Source organism: Myripristis murdjan, chromosome 11 (assembly GCF_902150065.1).
Source record: "Myripristis murdjan chromosome 11, fMyrMur1.1, whole genome shotgun sequence".
Lineage (NCBI taxonomy): Eukaryota > Metazoa > Chordata > Actinopteri > Holocentriformes > Holocentridae > Myripristis > Myripristis murdjan.
The window spans coordinates 30,515,064-30,532,056 of record NC_043990.1 but is presented as its reverse complement, the minus strand read 5'-3'; the positions used below and the strand labels follow the sequence as shown (position 1 = coordinate 30,532,056).

At 40.4% G+C, this 16,993-nt stretch overlaps 1 protein-coding gene across 2 annotated transcripts in view; it reads left to right on the top strand.

The window, feature by feature from the left end:
* The first annotated feature begins 3,438 nt into the window (after positions 1 to 3,438).
* gatad2b (GATA zinc finger domain containing 2B) overlaps positions 3,439 to 16,993 on the top strand; it is a 68,120-nt gene continuing 54,565 nt past the window's right edge. For both annotated transcript variants that reach the window (XR_003928920.1, XM_030063236.1), the window contains exon 1: positions 3,439 to 3,562. The gene's annotated coding sequence lies outside the window, so the exon portion shown is untranslated. The remainder of the gene's footprint in view (positions 3,563 to 16,993) is intronic.

Here is a 16,993-nt window from a genome sequence, read left to right as displayed (position 1 = left end):
ATTTTATTTTTACACAGAGGCCAATAAAATAACCTGACTTGGGGGTTAAATGGGACACTCGGTCAGGAACCGGAACCCAGAATTTTATTTTGTCTGGTCTTATGTATGAGGATTGCTGTCTCTCTAGCTTTAGTGTTGGCTTTTTGTTTTGTTTTTTTCTCGGTTGTTGACAGGCTCATTCTTAAGGTGGGTTTCTTCTTTCTGTAGAAAGGCTATGTCTGTATTTAACTGCTGTAGGTAGGACACTACTTTCTGCCATTTTATCCAGTTATTCAGACCTTTTGTATTTAAAAAAAATAAAATCAACCTCTTCTAAGACCAGATTCCACTGGACCCCTCAAGCCGAGCTCACCTTTCAGAGGTTAAAGGTCAGTTTTACCTCTGCGCCCATCCTCTCTCTGCCCGACCCTCACCATCAGTTTGTTGTGGAGGTGGATGCTTCAGATGTGGGCATTGGAGCTGTTCTCTCCCAGCACTCTCCCGAGGACAACAAGCTCCACCCCTGCGCCTTTATCTCTAGAAAACTCACCTCGGCAGAGAGGAATTATGATGTGGGCAACAGGGAGCTGTTAGCCATCAAGGTGGCATTGGAGGAGTGGCGCCACTGGCTGGAGGGGGTGGAGCACCCTGTTGAGCACCCTAATGTTTCTGTAGTATTCCCATGGTAACTCTTACATTTAGGGTTAGGAAGAATATGTTTAATCGCACCAGGCACGAAATTGAAGAACTGCCACTGCCTCTGAATTTTATATGGAAGAAAAACCCTTCATTTTGTCAATACATATTTTAGAGACCTCCTCTAAATTTCTTGCATCATATTTTTAGGGCAGATCATGTTTTAATAAGGGGACCTTTTGTTCATTAACCAGCTGCTATATAGTTGACCTCCAATTCAGTTTGCCTTTGATCCATTAGCTGACAGTGTGGCTGTGCTGGGCAGAGTCAGGTAAGATATTTTCTCTATTGGAAAAGTGATGGTCTGGTGGGAGGTTGGGGGTGTGGCTGGGCAAGACAGAGGACATCAGGTTAGTATGTGGTCTTTCAAACCGTCTTGGGACATATGTCTGTTTATACCTCTGATGTGATGCGGACACAAGTGTCCCAGACCACCTTCAAATGTGTCCTGAGATCCGATCACTCAGGAATATGCATTGCTGCTGTTTACTCCTGTACTTAGAGTTGTCAGCTTGTATTTGGATTTTTCAGGATGGATGTTAGTACCAGGTGGGAGCAGACCCACAATGTGCAGTGAGGCGTACCTCCGTCTGCCTGATGGTGAAATGTGTGTAACATGTTCGTCTTTTTCTAGTGGCCTCTTATTTGTCGACACTTCTCTCCGAAAATAACTGGATCTGGGAAGCTAAATTTGATGCTCAAGCAATGTTGTCAGATTGGGTGATTTCCTGCCACTGGACCACAGGAAATACGATCATACTGGTAACTCTTCTTGTAGGATTGTGTTCCCATGCACTCCTCCAACACCACAGTAAAGTTTGCTGATGACACCACCGTGGTGGGACTCCTCAGGGCCAATGATGAGACCTACTACAGGCAGGAGGTCCAACATCTTGCAGCGTGGTGCTTGGATAACAACTTGCTCCCAAACATCACCAAAACAAAGGAGATGATCGTGGAGGTCCAGTAGGAGGACCAGTAGGACCACACAGTCCCTAATTTCCATTAACATTGAGGAGGTGGAAAGGGTGGACTCAAATTCCCCAAATCAAATTCCTGTGACTCTACATAAGCCAGGACTTAACATGGTCACTGAACACCTCCAACCTGGTGAAGAGAGCTCAGGAAAGGCTCTTCTTCCTAAGAAAACTAAAGCAGCCTCCACAACTGTTCAAACACTTTTACAGGAGTACAGTAGAGAGCATCCTTTGCCAGGGCTTCACAGTGTGGTATGCCAGCTGTACAGCAGAAAACAGGAGGGACCTGTTCCGGGTGTTTAAGACAGCTAAGAGGATAGTGGGAGCTGCACTTCCGGACATAGACTCTGTGTACGCTGACTGCCTGCAGAAGAAAGCAAGATCCATCAGCAGAGACAAAACTCACCCTGGACATTTTCTGGCCCCCTACCATCAGGAAAGAGGCTTTAAAAACTTTAAAAACTCAGACTACTAGGCTGCAGAACAGCTTTTTCCCCAGAGCTGTAGCCTCCAGATCTTTATTGACTCTTGACTAAAATTTTCAAGGACCAAACCAATGATTCTGTATGTTTAGCATATCTTCCAAATGTAGATACTTTATGCTTCTGACCATCTTTTCCCAAAGCAAGGAGCCATATATAGCTTTATTCAGCAAGCCTAATGATTTGTGATGAGGAAATATCTTTATTATTTTTTTACAGTGGGTATCTAGCTCCTCATTGTACAGTAACAGCACACCTAGATATGGCCCACATACTGATGCAATGCCCCATTTTTTAAAGAGATTGAACAGATGGTGAAACAAACTCAGGGACCCATAACACAAAAAAAAAAAAAAAAAAAAATGTCTAGGCCTCTATATTGTTTAATGAGTTGACTCTGCATTTGAGATTAATACATAATCAAAAATTAACCAGACAATGAATCAGGGGTTACTGGTGAATCGTGACTCCTGGGGTCTGGAGCAATTGATCTATACCCCAGACCACCTGTCAAGGCCCACAGGTTCGCATGGACTGGGCCTACGAGGAAATATTTGATATTTGAATATAAGAAAGAAACATGTTTGCAAAGAAGAATTTAACCATTGGTTATCCTTAATTAGTAAAGTAGGTCTAAAAGCATCTTATGGTTCTTCGTTGTCCTATTGATTATCTCTGAAGTGGCAAGATTTTGGGAAAACATGAAAACAGATAAAATACGAACACACCCTCAGATACTGCACTGCACATGAGGCATATTAAGAATTTACACTATTTCATCACAAACCATAAATCTGAAAACCAATATGCTGTATAGTTTACTCTTTAAATACTCGAAAATGATGGCTGTGTTTGTCGTCACTGTCAAAGGACAGTCACTAAAAGCACAAGTTGAAACGTCTCAGAGAAAAAAAAATGGGAAAAAAGAAAAAGAAGAGAAAGAAGCAGCTTCAGATAGAGTGTGATTCTTAATGCTCATATTGTTCCTTCAGTCCAGCGGAGTTAATATGGCTGTCCCCTCCAGACACAGACAACAACATTGCTACTGGCCAATCAGATACCTGCTTGGAGCCACCGCGGAAATGAATGACCAATCAGCTGTCTGTCGGACTCCACCGAATGGGGATACAGGGCCAATCAGCTGTCTGTCTGGCTTCACCGCGGAGAGCGACAACCAATCAGCTGTCTGTCTGGCTGCACAGTGGGGATGGCTGACCAATCAGCTGTCTGTCTGGCTCTATCACCAGGACGACTGACCAATCAGTTGTCTGTCTGGCTACACCGAAGAGTTGAGCGCCTGGCGAGGCCCAATCAGCGCCTCAGTGCTGCCTGCCGGTGCCGGGGACTGGTGGTGAGGAACCGCTGCAGCGCGTTAAGACCGGACCGTGAACCCGGAGACGGTACACACTGAGGGGAAAGGAGACACAGGTGAGTCCGAGGATGTGTGGGAGGCCTGCCCTTAACGAGAATCGTTTTGAAAAGTCAGCGGCGGGATTCATGTGTCAGAGCCTCGAGTCGTTGTGTCGCTTCTATACCGATGGATATGCCGATAGACTGATAGACAATAGAGTGGCTCTGCTTTGCCGTTTATTGATGCAGGCTGACATGTTGGCGACCAGCAGCCGATGCCTCAAAGTGTTAAATCACGTTTAAATGTCTGGAGTCGTTGAATAAACCTTCGCGGGTGAAAAATAATTCGTGACCGAAATGTTTTGTTGTAAAACCTGAGATATTACGATTGCATTGTCATGAATATGTTGTGGCAAATGCCTCCAATCCGTTTCATTGTTTGATCCAGTGTCTCTAGGGGTTAACTCAGACTGGAGAAAGAGCCAGGAGCCTCCAAATACTCCTTATTGCTCGTTTGAAGAGGCACCGGAATGAAATGAGACGTTAGATTGGTATTGTATAAGGAAAACTGGTTGGGGTGATGGGTTTCATGGCGCTGGGAGGAGGCCAGGGTTGCTGATGGCTCTCAGCAATTAGGAAAAAAATATCCGAAATGCATCAGCCATTTATGTAGAGACTCAACTGGCTCCATATGCACCTAATGGCTGCCCGACGCTTGACAGGATAACCAGCATTTTGTTGTGAGGGCAAGGCTTTATTCAGACTAAGCTGATGATTGTTTCCTGACCAGCGGATTAACGGAGGTAGATGTCTTGATGACGTTAGAGACCAAAAGGGAATCAATATTTAATATGTGCTGCCTATTATTCTGCGGCAGACAGAAGCTCATTTAGTGTCTATTGGCCAGATCATAGTTGGCTTCCAGTCTCCTGCTGCACTGCTATTATGGGGTGCTTCACAGTCCTTTTAGTATTCAAGCCCTTTTCCATTCTTGCCTATTAAACAACACTGAAATCATCATGAAACTGTATACACTAACATCTGAAGAATAGCAGCCTTCAAAAGGACCTTTTTGATTTTCCTGATCCTCATCAAGACCTTGTTGAACAAGGATTCCCAGAGATTGCTGGATAGAGTGGATTGCAGTTTTCTCCAAAGTAGTCTACAGTTTTCAAGCTTTTTAAGCAAACACAAGTCCCACAACAGCTTGTGAAATGAGCTCAAATTCTGAGGCGCAGATGACACATTCTAGATCTATAATTATGTTAAAATTATATTTGTCCACTAGAAAAGGTTATGTGGCAGTAGTAGGAATTTGACATGCTGCAAAGGTGAGCTAACAGTTAAGCAAATACAACAAATTGGCTCAAGGTTATGCCTAAGTTTAGGCAGCTAACAAGCCAGTTAAGGTCAGGGTTAGGGTTTGACTATGGTAAAATATGAAAAACTTTCTCTGAAAAACTTGGCTCACAGTAGAGAAAGGATCATGAGTTGGCAGTTGAATGTAAATATATCATCCACAGCCTTACTTTCCACCAATTCCAGCACCCAACTGCCTGTTTCTTGTCAAATTTTTTCATTGTGTGATGAACTTATCACTTTTATTATTTCTATTTGAAGACAGTTTGTTCATCTCATGAATTTCTGAGAGACCAAGCTGTTTTTAACAGATAGGTAAAGTAGCTCACATCTTTCTACACTTCTGGCATACAAGTTGTGAGGCCTTGATAAGAATTTCCCAGTTTGGGATCAATAAAGTACATCTATCTATCTATCTATCTATCTATCTATCTATCTGATGCTCTCACCCCTCCACTCACACAGTGACAGTCAGTCTGGATGAATGAGAGGTCCCTGCTGCTGAACAGTTGAACCAGGTGCAGTGATGGAGTGGCTCAGTGATGGAGCCCTTCCTATTCCTATTTCCCAGCTCCACTGCCAGCCCCCAGTAGCATGTACAAGGACCAAGATGATCAAATACTGTCATGAAGGTTTTCAATATATTTATTGTAGCTTTGGAAGAAAACATAGTCCATACAATTAGTGCAGCTGTTTTTAAACCATAGCTTTTATTTAACTTTTCACTCCAAATTTTTGACTACAGAGTATTATTAACTTTTTTGAAACACAGTGGTTGTGCATCAGTACATTGGAATTGCTTGTAAGGGGATTTCACGCTGTGTGCACACTTTAATTTCCATGGTGCAGCACCACCTTATCGCTGGTGGCTGCCTCTGAGACCCCCTGTCATTTGGCTGTAAGCACTTTTCATGATTTTTTTCCCCAGTGTTTCTCTATAGCTGGTTTGAATCTTGCACAGAGATTCAATCATTATACATTCTATATTAATTACGACAGATATCCACCTACGAAACAAGGTGTTTGTGCTGCCTTGCCATCGCCTGTCAAATAGCTGTAGTTAAACTCTTATTAAACCAGTGATTGTCAGGTATTTGTCTTTGTAACCCAAGAGTGCAGTTTTTTTTTTTTATTGCAACCAAACACCACAGCATCTGATTTGCTGACTAGTTCCTCCTCTCTCTGGTTGAAGGTGTGCTAATCAGTGACAACAGCTGTAGGCTTTGTTTGGAATGAAAACCTGCAGACTGGTATTAACTCTTAAATACAATTTATTATAAGATCAGGAACAGAGAGCAAGGACACTGAACTGACCCCCTTAATAAAAATGTAAGCACACATTGAAAAGAGTATGGACCCTTTAAAGAACCATACCAGTGATTTTTGCATTTTGGCTTAATGTCTACAAAATGGATATTTTTCATGTTTCTGCTTCCCAAAGCAAGCAGTCGTATCTTAGAACTTTATGGTTTTCCCCCTTTTATCCAGCAATTGTTTTTTTATTCAGTCCACTACAATATGAAAATGATCTTTCAGAGACTTCAAACTTGCCTCACACCAGTATTCCATCACCATATTAAAGTTGTCCCCAGTAGTTTTCCTAAAAGCAGCAGCACTGTTGGGTTTTGATGACTTGAAATTGGGCGGAGTGACACGATCACCTCTAGGTGTTGTGTTTTGGTCAGGTTTGTTGCGTTTAAATTGGCGGATGAAGCTGTCTCTCTGCCAGAAAATAGTCCCCAGGGAAGCGTTTTTACACACTGTGTTTTACACAGCCAATTATGAGAGATTGAAATTGAGAGATTTTGATAGGAATCTTTAGTACCCCTGCACAATTTGCAGAATGGTTAGTTGCGACGTAAAATGCAGATAGATTGCAGTAAATGGGCTGAATATTCAAAATCACTAGTATGGTCCCTCTTAAACATGCAGTTCTCAATATTATATTGCACTGAGACCCAAATATGTCTTCAATGAATACATTTCAATTCAACTCAAACAACTTTATTTATCCCCGTGGTTCCAGTCCTGTCTCAATGTATTAGATGAAATTAACCTAACGTTAACCTTCTCTTATAGGTTGAAAATCTGTCAGACAGACAGTCCTAGAGATTAGAATATGTAGACCATATAAAATCTGCAACGGATTTGCACCATCTACTTAATTAAAGAATGGGAATGGTAGTATGGTAGACTTCCAAGTGTAAACAGCAAGAATCACAATCCCATTCTACCTGGAGGGTTTGGGCTGCAAGCATCTGAAACTTTTTGGCAGGTAAACTTGATTAACCCACTGGAAATAAATTTTACTGGTCCAAATAATTAATATACATTTTTCATGGAAATATGTCACCATATTCATTTTCAGTTTATTTTTGATTCAGAACTTGCCCATCCAATTGTACGTCAGAACAGGGTTGTAGTATATCTTCGGGTGCAATAAATGTGAAATTATAAGAAAGCATTGCGAAGAATCTCAGAAAGTCAGTTAATTGATTTATCTTCCAGAAACAGATTTTCCTGGCACGTGACATTGGCAAGGTGTTAATTTTCAAACCTTTCTGCCGCACTGCCAGTGGTCACCATGAACCCTGACAGAGAATAATGTTTAGGTTAAAAAACAAACAAACAAAGAAAACAGTTAAAACAGTTATTTTCAAACTTGGGTTCCCAGTGTGAACATAGGTGAATCATGGGAAGGCTTCTCAGTGACAAAGGATGGACATTTTGAAATGATGCAGTGTAGGTACAGTGTCTACATCCATCAGGCACCTCTAAAACACTATTGACCATGGTCACCTGCATGAGTGACGGTGACTGGAGAATGCTAGCATCCATCTCAGCTATCTGACTGCGGATAATCCTCCAAAACCGAAAAAGGCACCACATAGAAAGTGTGATGAATCATGTATTGATTTTGGTTTTGTAGCTTGATAGTGAGGAAGCCCCCAAATGTGTTCTTTCCTTAGAAAGGTTATCCTGTGGTAACCTCTGATTTCCCACAAATGTAAATGATGATTATGTAATGTCAACCAAATAGTAATGCATTTATGGATTTTCTCATATTGAAGGTTAGACAATAACAAATACAGAATTCACCCTAATGATGGATATAAGTGCATTGACGAGTCTCGGGACAATAGTAGTGCCTCATCTGGGTCATAGCCATCAAGTGTTTGGGAACCCTCATGTTAAACAACCCTGTTGGACAACCTGTGATCTCTTACTGGTCTTAGGTTTTCCACATACCAGTAGGGAATTGCTGAGATTTAGACACAACAAAGTGCCAGACTGTGTTTGAGTGAGAGTGTTTGCCAGTGGACCAGCTACCCAACACTGATCTACAGCCATAACTTCAGCTGACAGGAACATGCTACCTCTTGGATCAGTTTTTGTGAATATCAAACTGATCTGATGTTATTAACAGGAATGGGATTTCTCTGTTACGGGGAATCTATTCTTAAGCAGCTTAGAGTTAGAAAATAAGAGATTAAGATGAATCTTTGCAGGTCCTTAAAAAGTCATGAAATGTTTTAAATTCAGTTGTAGAAATAAAGTCATTAAATAGTCTTACATTTGAATTTATGAAATCTTATGAAGACTTTCATAACAGGTCATAAAGTCATCATTCCTACCAAAAAATTGACTTTCTAGTTAACCTGAAATGCTTATTTGAATAAGAGGAAGATGATTTGTCCAAAACTTGCTCTTTAATTAAATTGAAAATTGACTTTAAAAGGTCTTGGAATTACATTTAGCTCTCTGATACCTATAGATATCCTAGATATGTCTGCAGAAATGATTGATTTTAAGTCAAGAAAGTTGGCATGTACAATTCAATGTTGGTTACTCATCAAGGGCATATTACACATGAGAACAGCTCATAAATTATAAAAGTAGGGTCTGTTGCATTTTGAACACCATGGGGGAAAATATGCAAGTAATATTAGAGCATCAGTACAGTGTATGGTAAACCTGTGGTCTCTTGCAAAGTTTAGATATTGAGCTCAAGAGTCTATGCTTACTTGAAAGCAAGCACCAAATGCTATCTGCTCTCTGTTTGAGGAGTGAAAAACCCTTTATAATAAGCTCTTAATTAGGAAAATTCAACTTTTCAGTCCACCAGAGTGGGGGTGGGGAATACCTGTAGCATGGTGCTAATTGATTTGTGTGGCGTTAATGAATTTGTGTTAAGCAATAAACAAGGGACTCATTTATGATAATAAGGGTTCTGAGATTAAAGGGGAGTGGGGAAAATGTGCTCATGGGTTTTTAATTTATGGAAGACAGTGTTTTTTGAAATGCCCCGCAACTGACTGCAGTTGTGACTAATGGAGCCAGTGAATAGGCAGGAGTATACAGATCGTTGCTGCACTGCTGTGTTGCATTTAGCCAGGTGCTGCACAAGGTCACCCCAGTCAACGGAGTTCTCCAAATGCACTAAAGGACAAAGCTATGTGTTTTTGAGTGGTAGAGTCATCTCAGCTGGATTTCTTTGATAATTCTGCCCTGCACCTGCCCACTGGGTTTGACCTGGCGACAAATGACAACCACCAGTGTTCACACAAAACCATTTTTTTAATCATTTGAAAACTTGGGTGATTTATTTATTTACTTTTAATTAAAGATGGCATCAGGTGGTTCTGTTATGCCAGACCGTACCATAATGCAAAGACAAGATTGTAGGAGCTATTAATTTGTATTGGTCTTATTTATTTGTATAAGCAACACCTGCTCTTTTTGATCACTATCACTTAAGGTTATTGGTACATGTGTGAGGCTTCACATTATTTACCTGTTCCCTAGTGTGGTGTGATGAAGACCAATAGGGGGTCAGTGGGTCTCTGACGTTTTCTGTTGACCATACCATCAGATATTTTTTAGTCTCGTTTTGATATTTCAGTGGTTTCAAATTGCAATGCTCAAAGCATCTGGACTACAGTATGGATGTGTAGGAATGTGTCACACTACTGTGTCTGCTTAGCATCTCAGCAATACTTAGCCTCTCCATTCATAGATCCTTTTACCAGCTTTTCCTGGATAGTTAAATTTACCTTTACAACAAGCTTTTTTGTGTGCCTGTTGGGCGACTCGTGGTCCTTGAATATGTGTGATATGCTGCTTCCAATGCCTTCTATAAACATTTAAACGCAAGAAATCTGATCCAGTATCAATAATCTCACATTTAAATTATAATTAGAAATATAGTTTTCTTGTGATATGTTGTTTTTTTGAAAGAAACAGAGTGAATCTGCTCAGTTTTCAAAGAGCTAACCAATCACTGTACATGGTGGACTACCTGCCAAATATTTTCTGGTGCTTGGCGGGTGGCGGATGTTAATTTGCCCCCCTACTTGTCATGTTCCACAACAGTTAGCCTTTACCTATTATTCTGAAGCTGAAGGTGATGAAGGTATGTGACAATGCTTACTGCTTTAACTGTGTTGCCCAGGAGTCAGGTTTCCCCCAGTTATTAGAGTTAAAGGATGTTTTCCTCTCTGGTCCATTTGTTCAAATCCCCCAGAAACTAACTGGGTTTTAGTTATTTGTGTATTTGGTTGGTGTGTGGTTCAGGTTACTCTGCTGTGTTTTCATGTTGTAGAGTAGCACCTTAAGGCTTATTAAACCCCACAGAGACAGTTAGGGTGGAATAGCTCTCCATTTACTTAGAACCAGATTCTGTAGTGTAAGCTCTACAAAACATATATGCTTATATGCTTATCAACAGAAACGTATATGCATGTTTCCGCTGATCTTTTCCCAAAGCAAGCAGTTCTAGAGCTCTGATGCTATATTCAATACCCTTGATCTAGCCATTGGTTTCCATTCATTCCACTACAATGTGAAAATGAACCTCCAGAGACTCAATAGTATTCCATCACCATACTAAAGTCATCCACATTAGCTTTCCTGAGAGCGGCAGCAATGTTGTGTTTGCGTTGGTTTTGATGTGTTGAAATTGGGTAGAAGATAGCAGTATCTCTGCCAGAAAATAGTCCTTTGGGAAAAGTTTGCTTTACACAACCAGTTATCTGTACTGTGGTTTATGACATATTTTAGCTGCAGAAACAGAACCTGATAAGGTGGCTCACTCAACCAAAAATTCAAATATTAAAACTTGCAGATTTTCCATACACGTGGTGACATCTTTAGTACCTTTACATGACTTGCAAAATGGTTTGTTGCAATATAAATGTTCAGAATCAGTGTACTGATATTGTCTCACAGGAGGAAGTAACAGGATCAGTTGCATTATTGATTTATTATTCCTCCCTTAGTAGTCAGTCTTGTAGGCTTTCCCCAGCTCCTGATATTGATAAATGCAAACAGGTAAATCACCTCTAGATTACAATCCTGAATGCAGATTAGAAAACATATTACTGGTGCTTTCTGTCTTTCTTTCTTCTCATAGTGTGGGATAACACTATCTTGAGCTACTTCACCGAGTGTGATATGTTAGAAGAAGGTTTGTTTTCTTCAGAGAGGCTTTTCAAATGTTTCTGCTCTCCTGACCCGATGGTCAGTTTTGGTGGTTGACCATGTGCACTAAACATGAAAATCCAACTCAAATAGAATATCTTTCAAAACATATTTAGGGAGTGCTTTAATTACACTTAAGAGTGAAATACCACGCTAGAGTGTATTTTTGTGCTTCACAACATGACTGCCCTTCACCTTACAGGCCTTTGACTTCTAGTATGTCAGCATGGCTTTCTGACCTTCTGTCTTAATCTTGAACTCAGCATCTGTTTTCATAGTTGTGCTGCCAACCACTGGGGTCTCTGTGTTCCTGAGGGAATCCGCTTCTGTCATCCCTATCTTTGCAATCCCAGCTCCTCTAAACAGTGCTTTTTCTGAAACTAGGCATTCCCAACAAACATTTTGATTTTGAATAGATGTTCATAATATGGTCTGCACCAGTGCCGAAAACCTGCAGTGCTAAAATGAAAAGAAAGACGAATGTAGTTGTCCATAACTCTATCTATCTATCTATCTATCTATCTATTTTTTACTCTAATTCAAATCAGTGGAACTAATCCCATATGTAACATTGCAAAAATGGCTATTCTCACTCTGTTAACTCCCTTTGTGATCTTATCTCCAATTCATCATCTGTTATCTACAAATCTTGCGATGTGGGTCCCGGGAACTGCATCTGATGAATTGGGGTTTCCTGTCTAATGTGGGTTATTCAGGGGTCTGTAACCTGCAAGTGAGGCCCTGGTTTCATAGAGATCAAAAGAACAAGAAGGGGCAACCCCATTCCTTTCTATTCCTATACTTGAATGCAGTTTTTCGCCAAATTCAATACGGAAAGGCCTTTTACAGAATTGGTAGGATTATGGGCCAAAACAGGAATAGACATTCTAATTAAATTTTGTTTGGCGGAAACTGCGACATCTTTCTGTTCAAGTGGTACTACCTGTTAAAGTAAGTGTTCCTGACAGCTGTAGCTCCAGTAATTTTGCATGTTCAAGTGTAATATCTACAAAATATATACACTTCACAGTTCTACTCTTTTCCCAAAACAAGCCATTTTATTTTAGAACTCAGATATGATTTTTCCTATCTATTTTCTGGCCACTGGTCTCTATTTATTCCAGTACAATATAAAAATGAACTTGAACTTGAATGAGCAAACTTTCTTCATACCAGTATTCCATCACTGCAGTTAAGACGTTGTTGGTCTTCCAAAAAGCAGCACCACTGTTGTGTTTTCATTTACACAGTGGCTCATTAGTTCTGTGGTTTATGAATGGCAACATCGGTTATATGCAGAAGCAGAACATCATAAATTGATATTTGCAAATCAAGGGATTTTGATAATATTTGATAATATTTGCAATTAGGGTTGGACATTGGTTGGTTCTAAATTGAAACCATTTCTAAATTTTTTTATTTCTGAAGGAATCTTTAAGAAATCTTTATTTCGATTCTGGTGATCAGTTCCTATTAAACAAATTAAACAAATTTCACACGTGCTAGTTTCAGTTTCCATAGCAGCTACCGTAGTATCCACCTGTGAGAGTTGGATGGGTTGAATCATGAACCGCAGCAAGCAGCGCTCAAAAGTGTGGCTTTATTTTAGTGCAACACCTGTGCTAAACTGAATTGGTGTAAGAGAGCATGCACTACTAACATGTGTAAACACCTTCGCCTGCATGGCGTACAAATCAACGAGTGTACCGTGTTGGATGTGTTGTGCCGGTCTCTTTCTCCTGCCCCGCCCTCTCTGTCTCCTCTGAGCTAATAACAACCAGCACCTCATGGCAGTTTGGTAAGGTGTTAAGTTTTGTATATTTATGTTATGTTATGTTTTTTTGGTTCGGTTGCAATTATGCAAGTGCATTAAGCACCACACACAGACGGTCCTACTTCTCTCCCGTTAACACCCACATGAGCTGCAGCTCCCTAAACAAACTGCAAAGGAGTTGGTTTTACCGTGTTGTTATTTTAGGGGCCTACAGGAATGGATTTATTATCAAACCATTCACCTTTAATGACAGAAACCAAATTGAACTGACTGTATGTAACAATACATTCATTTTATTTTTTATTCTTTCTTAATAAAGTTTATAAAATTTGACCTGTTTTGCCTCTGCCCCTAAGAACTGGAATCGGGAATCATTAAGAACCGGAATCAAAAAGCAGAATCAGAATCGTTAAAATCCAAACCTAACCCCTAACCCAACCCTATTTGCAGTGTTAAATATGGGGATTGTAGTAAACTCACTGGTATGGTTTTTTAAACGGGTGGCAGTCATAGTATACCTTCAATAAAGACTATTATGTTTTGTCACTTTCTCTTCACCATTTATGAGCAGCAGATTAAGCAAGTTCAGGCAAGTGCTAACATCGCGTATCGCAATATTGCTATCTTTAACGCACATGGGTAAACAGCGCTGCACTGTCAGGTTTAACCAAACGCCTTGTGCCACTTCAGGCTCTGTTTAAAAGATGCTGAACAATTATGTTAAGGAAGAGGAATTCTATGAGAGAGATTTACCAATATAGATTTGGGGGACTTTTGTTAAGATATTCATGTTTGAGACCACTAACCACAGCTGCAGTATGATGACACATTGTCTCTTCATGCAAGCCACTGAGATGAAAAAATGTTAAAAATGTAAACGTAGTGTAAAAATGTAACAAGGAATTGTGTGCTTTCCTTGCCAATATCTTTGATCTTAATTTTAGAAACAGTGAATAGAAACATTGCAGTTAAGATGTGAACAGCCATGGTGAAGAAGTGATATGTTGGTGCCAGATGAGAAAAGTCATGGAGGTTGGCATTGTGGTGAGAGGTGTTGTCTGAATGACACAGGAGCCCTGAGATCCTGGCTAAAATATGAAGCTCAAAAGCATATACATGATGCAGTTTTATGGCTGGTAACAAATACTGTTGGCTGGTAAATTTTCTCAGTTTACCCGCCTTTGGCAGATGAGTCAGAAAGTTCATTTTGAACTCGCGGTGTCATTTTCGTCATCCCCTGATGGCTTCAAAATCGAGTGGGATTACCATTTATTGTTCTTGTATGATTTGTCAGCGTGGTTTAGTGTTGAGCGTGCCTGATATGGCCATGCCTCAGTCTTCTTTGTTCTGTCAGTCAAAGTCTGCCTACACAAGTCAACAACAACTGAGCCAGAGAGGTTTCCCTTTTCCTCACTTATAACATACCTCTGCTTGGCCTTGTGGTATTTTGTGTGTGTGTGTGTGTGTGTGTGTGTCTACATGTACATGGTCATTACTCTGTAGCCGATTATGGGTGATTTTATCATGACATGATGAAGCGTCTTTTGTCAAACAGTATATGGGCTTTGCGTAATTCAAGAGTTGATAGCAGCCCGTTTGTTAAAAATGGAATCTTGTCCAGTCAATGTGGCCCACCTCTGTAATGATGGATATGATGCAGATAGATTATTTATTGTAGAACTGTGTAGCTCTTGAACTGATTCTAATGGAAAATAGGGATCTGTTTGCTTTTGGAAAGGATTAGCAGAAACATGAAGTATATCACTGCATGGTCCTTTAAGGAGCTACAGCAGTCAGGGACCCTTACTCTGACTGCTAGTATAACTTGGAGAGGGATGTCGCTGTTGGTATGTGTCTATTCCCATTTCATCCCGTAATCCTACCAATGTTTCTTTAAAAAGAGTTCTCATCTTGGATTTGGCCCAAAAAATGGCTAAATTGGATAAAGTGGAAAAATTGGATAAGAAGTATGAGTTGCTGTGTTGGGGAAAGAAAAGCAGAAACGTGAGAGATATTTGAGAGATATTATGCTAAACATGCAAAATTACTGTTATGGTCCTTTTTTTTTTTTATGTGACATACTGATCAATTGTACTTATTATCTTGGGTTTCAGTGGAGGGTCCTTTAGTCTGAATTGTGTTGTTGAGGCTGCACCCTGACAGGAACAGCATTCTGGGCATGCTCACTTCTCTCCTTTGTTGGTATGCATTGATTAAAAGCATCTCAGGTCTAGGAGTGTACTTTGTGTAATTCATGGATCCTCGCTCTTAGGATTTGGTGTATCTCACTTCAATGTGACGATGCTGTCTTGTGCTGGTACATTAAAATGCGTTTTGTATTTTTTTTTTCATTCTCCTTCTGTAGGCATGCTTTTCTCTTACAACATGCTCTCATTTCATTTATCTGTGCTGTGATACTCTCTCTCCCCGCTGCATTCAGCCCCATTTTAAGACGTCTGTGCTACCTCTGTCTGACTTGATGTCTCAAGTTCCCGCTGTTTTTTTTTTTTTTTTTTCGTCTTCCTTGGCTGGTTAAACAGCATATGCCCCACCCTGTGGTCTGAAGTTCTGCACTCAGCCTTTTCTTGTCAGTGTGCCAGGTCTTAAAGGAGGAGATTTTCCTCTTTCTGGTCTGAAAACACCGGGGCTCCTCTCCTCCTCCTCCTCCTCCTCCTCCTCACCCTCACCTCCCCCTTTGACTCTCCTCCCTCTCTCTCACTTGCCTCCCTCTGTCTTGCTGTGACGTCCTGACCACTAACGGCTACATATTAAGAGATAATTCCATACCCTGAGGTTACAAACCGGCTTAGACTGGCTCAATGCATTTTGACTGCGCTCTGTACCCTGGGTAAAAAAAAAAAAAAAAAAAAAAAAAAAAAAAAGACAGAGAGAACAGAAGAGAATTGTGAATGCCTTTTTAAAGGAACATGAGACTAATTTACAGCAGGAGAGCCAGAGTCAGGATACTGTGTCTGAGCAGGGAAAACACACACGCGCACACACACACACACGCACGCACGCACGCACACACACACACACACACACACACACACGCACACGCAGACTGCCGGTGCTTGGCAGTGCATTACAGTAATAATTTGTGACATTTTTGTTTAAATAAATGGTCATCTGTTCATGAAGCCTTTTACATTTGCTTTTCTAAACAGCCTGTTTTGGGTAGCTCTTTCCTAGTGTTGTGTCAAAATTCATTTTCCCTAAGAAAAAAAAAATCCTTGATCTGCTACTAAAAGCCCAAAGGAATTCCAGTTAATATAACGTCCCTCTCCTGCTCCATTCAGCTGTCATAAGACGTCCTGCCACAAATCATCACTAGCACTTGAGACAGTAAACAACATGACTGGCGAGAGAAGCACGCTTTTCAAATGTGTAATTCAAAAATTTGTTAAAACTTAATTAATTAATATGCTTTATTATTTCATCATCCTTATTGTCACAATAATATGGTTTTATAGCGTTTTCATCATTCTATTTCACAATACCAGGTTCTACATTTCCAAATGGCTTTTTTCAAAAATGACCATTTACCAGCGATTTTGAATCAATGGCCTGTTTTCCCCAAATTTTACTTTGCAACAAACCATTTTGCAAATCATGTCGGGGTACTAAAGACTTCACAACATATGACCAAATCCCTTGATTTTCAAATCAGAATTTTCTATTGAAACAGCAAAACATAAGGTATAATGTTCTGCTTCTGCGGAGTCCTCAAGATTCATAAACCACACAACCATTGATAATGAGCTGTGGAAAGCAAACATTTCTGCGGGACTTACCATTGAAGGGACCTTTTCATTCTGCCCAATGTCAAGTCAGCAATGCACAACAGTGCTGCTGCTTTTAGGAAAACTAATGTAAACGACTTTATGGTGATGGAA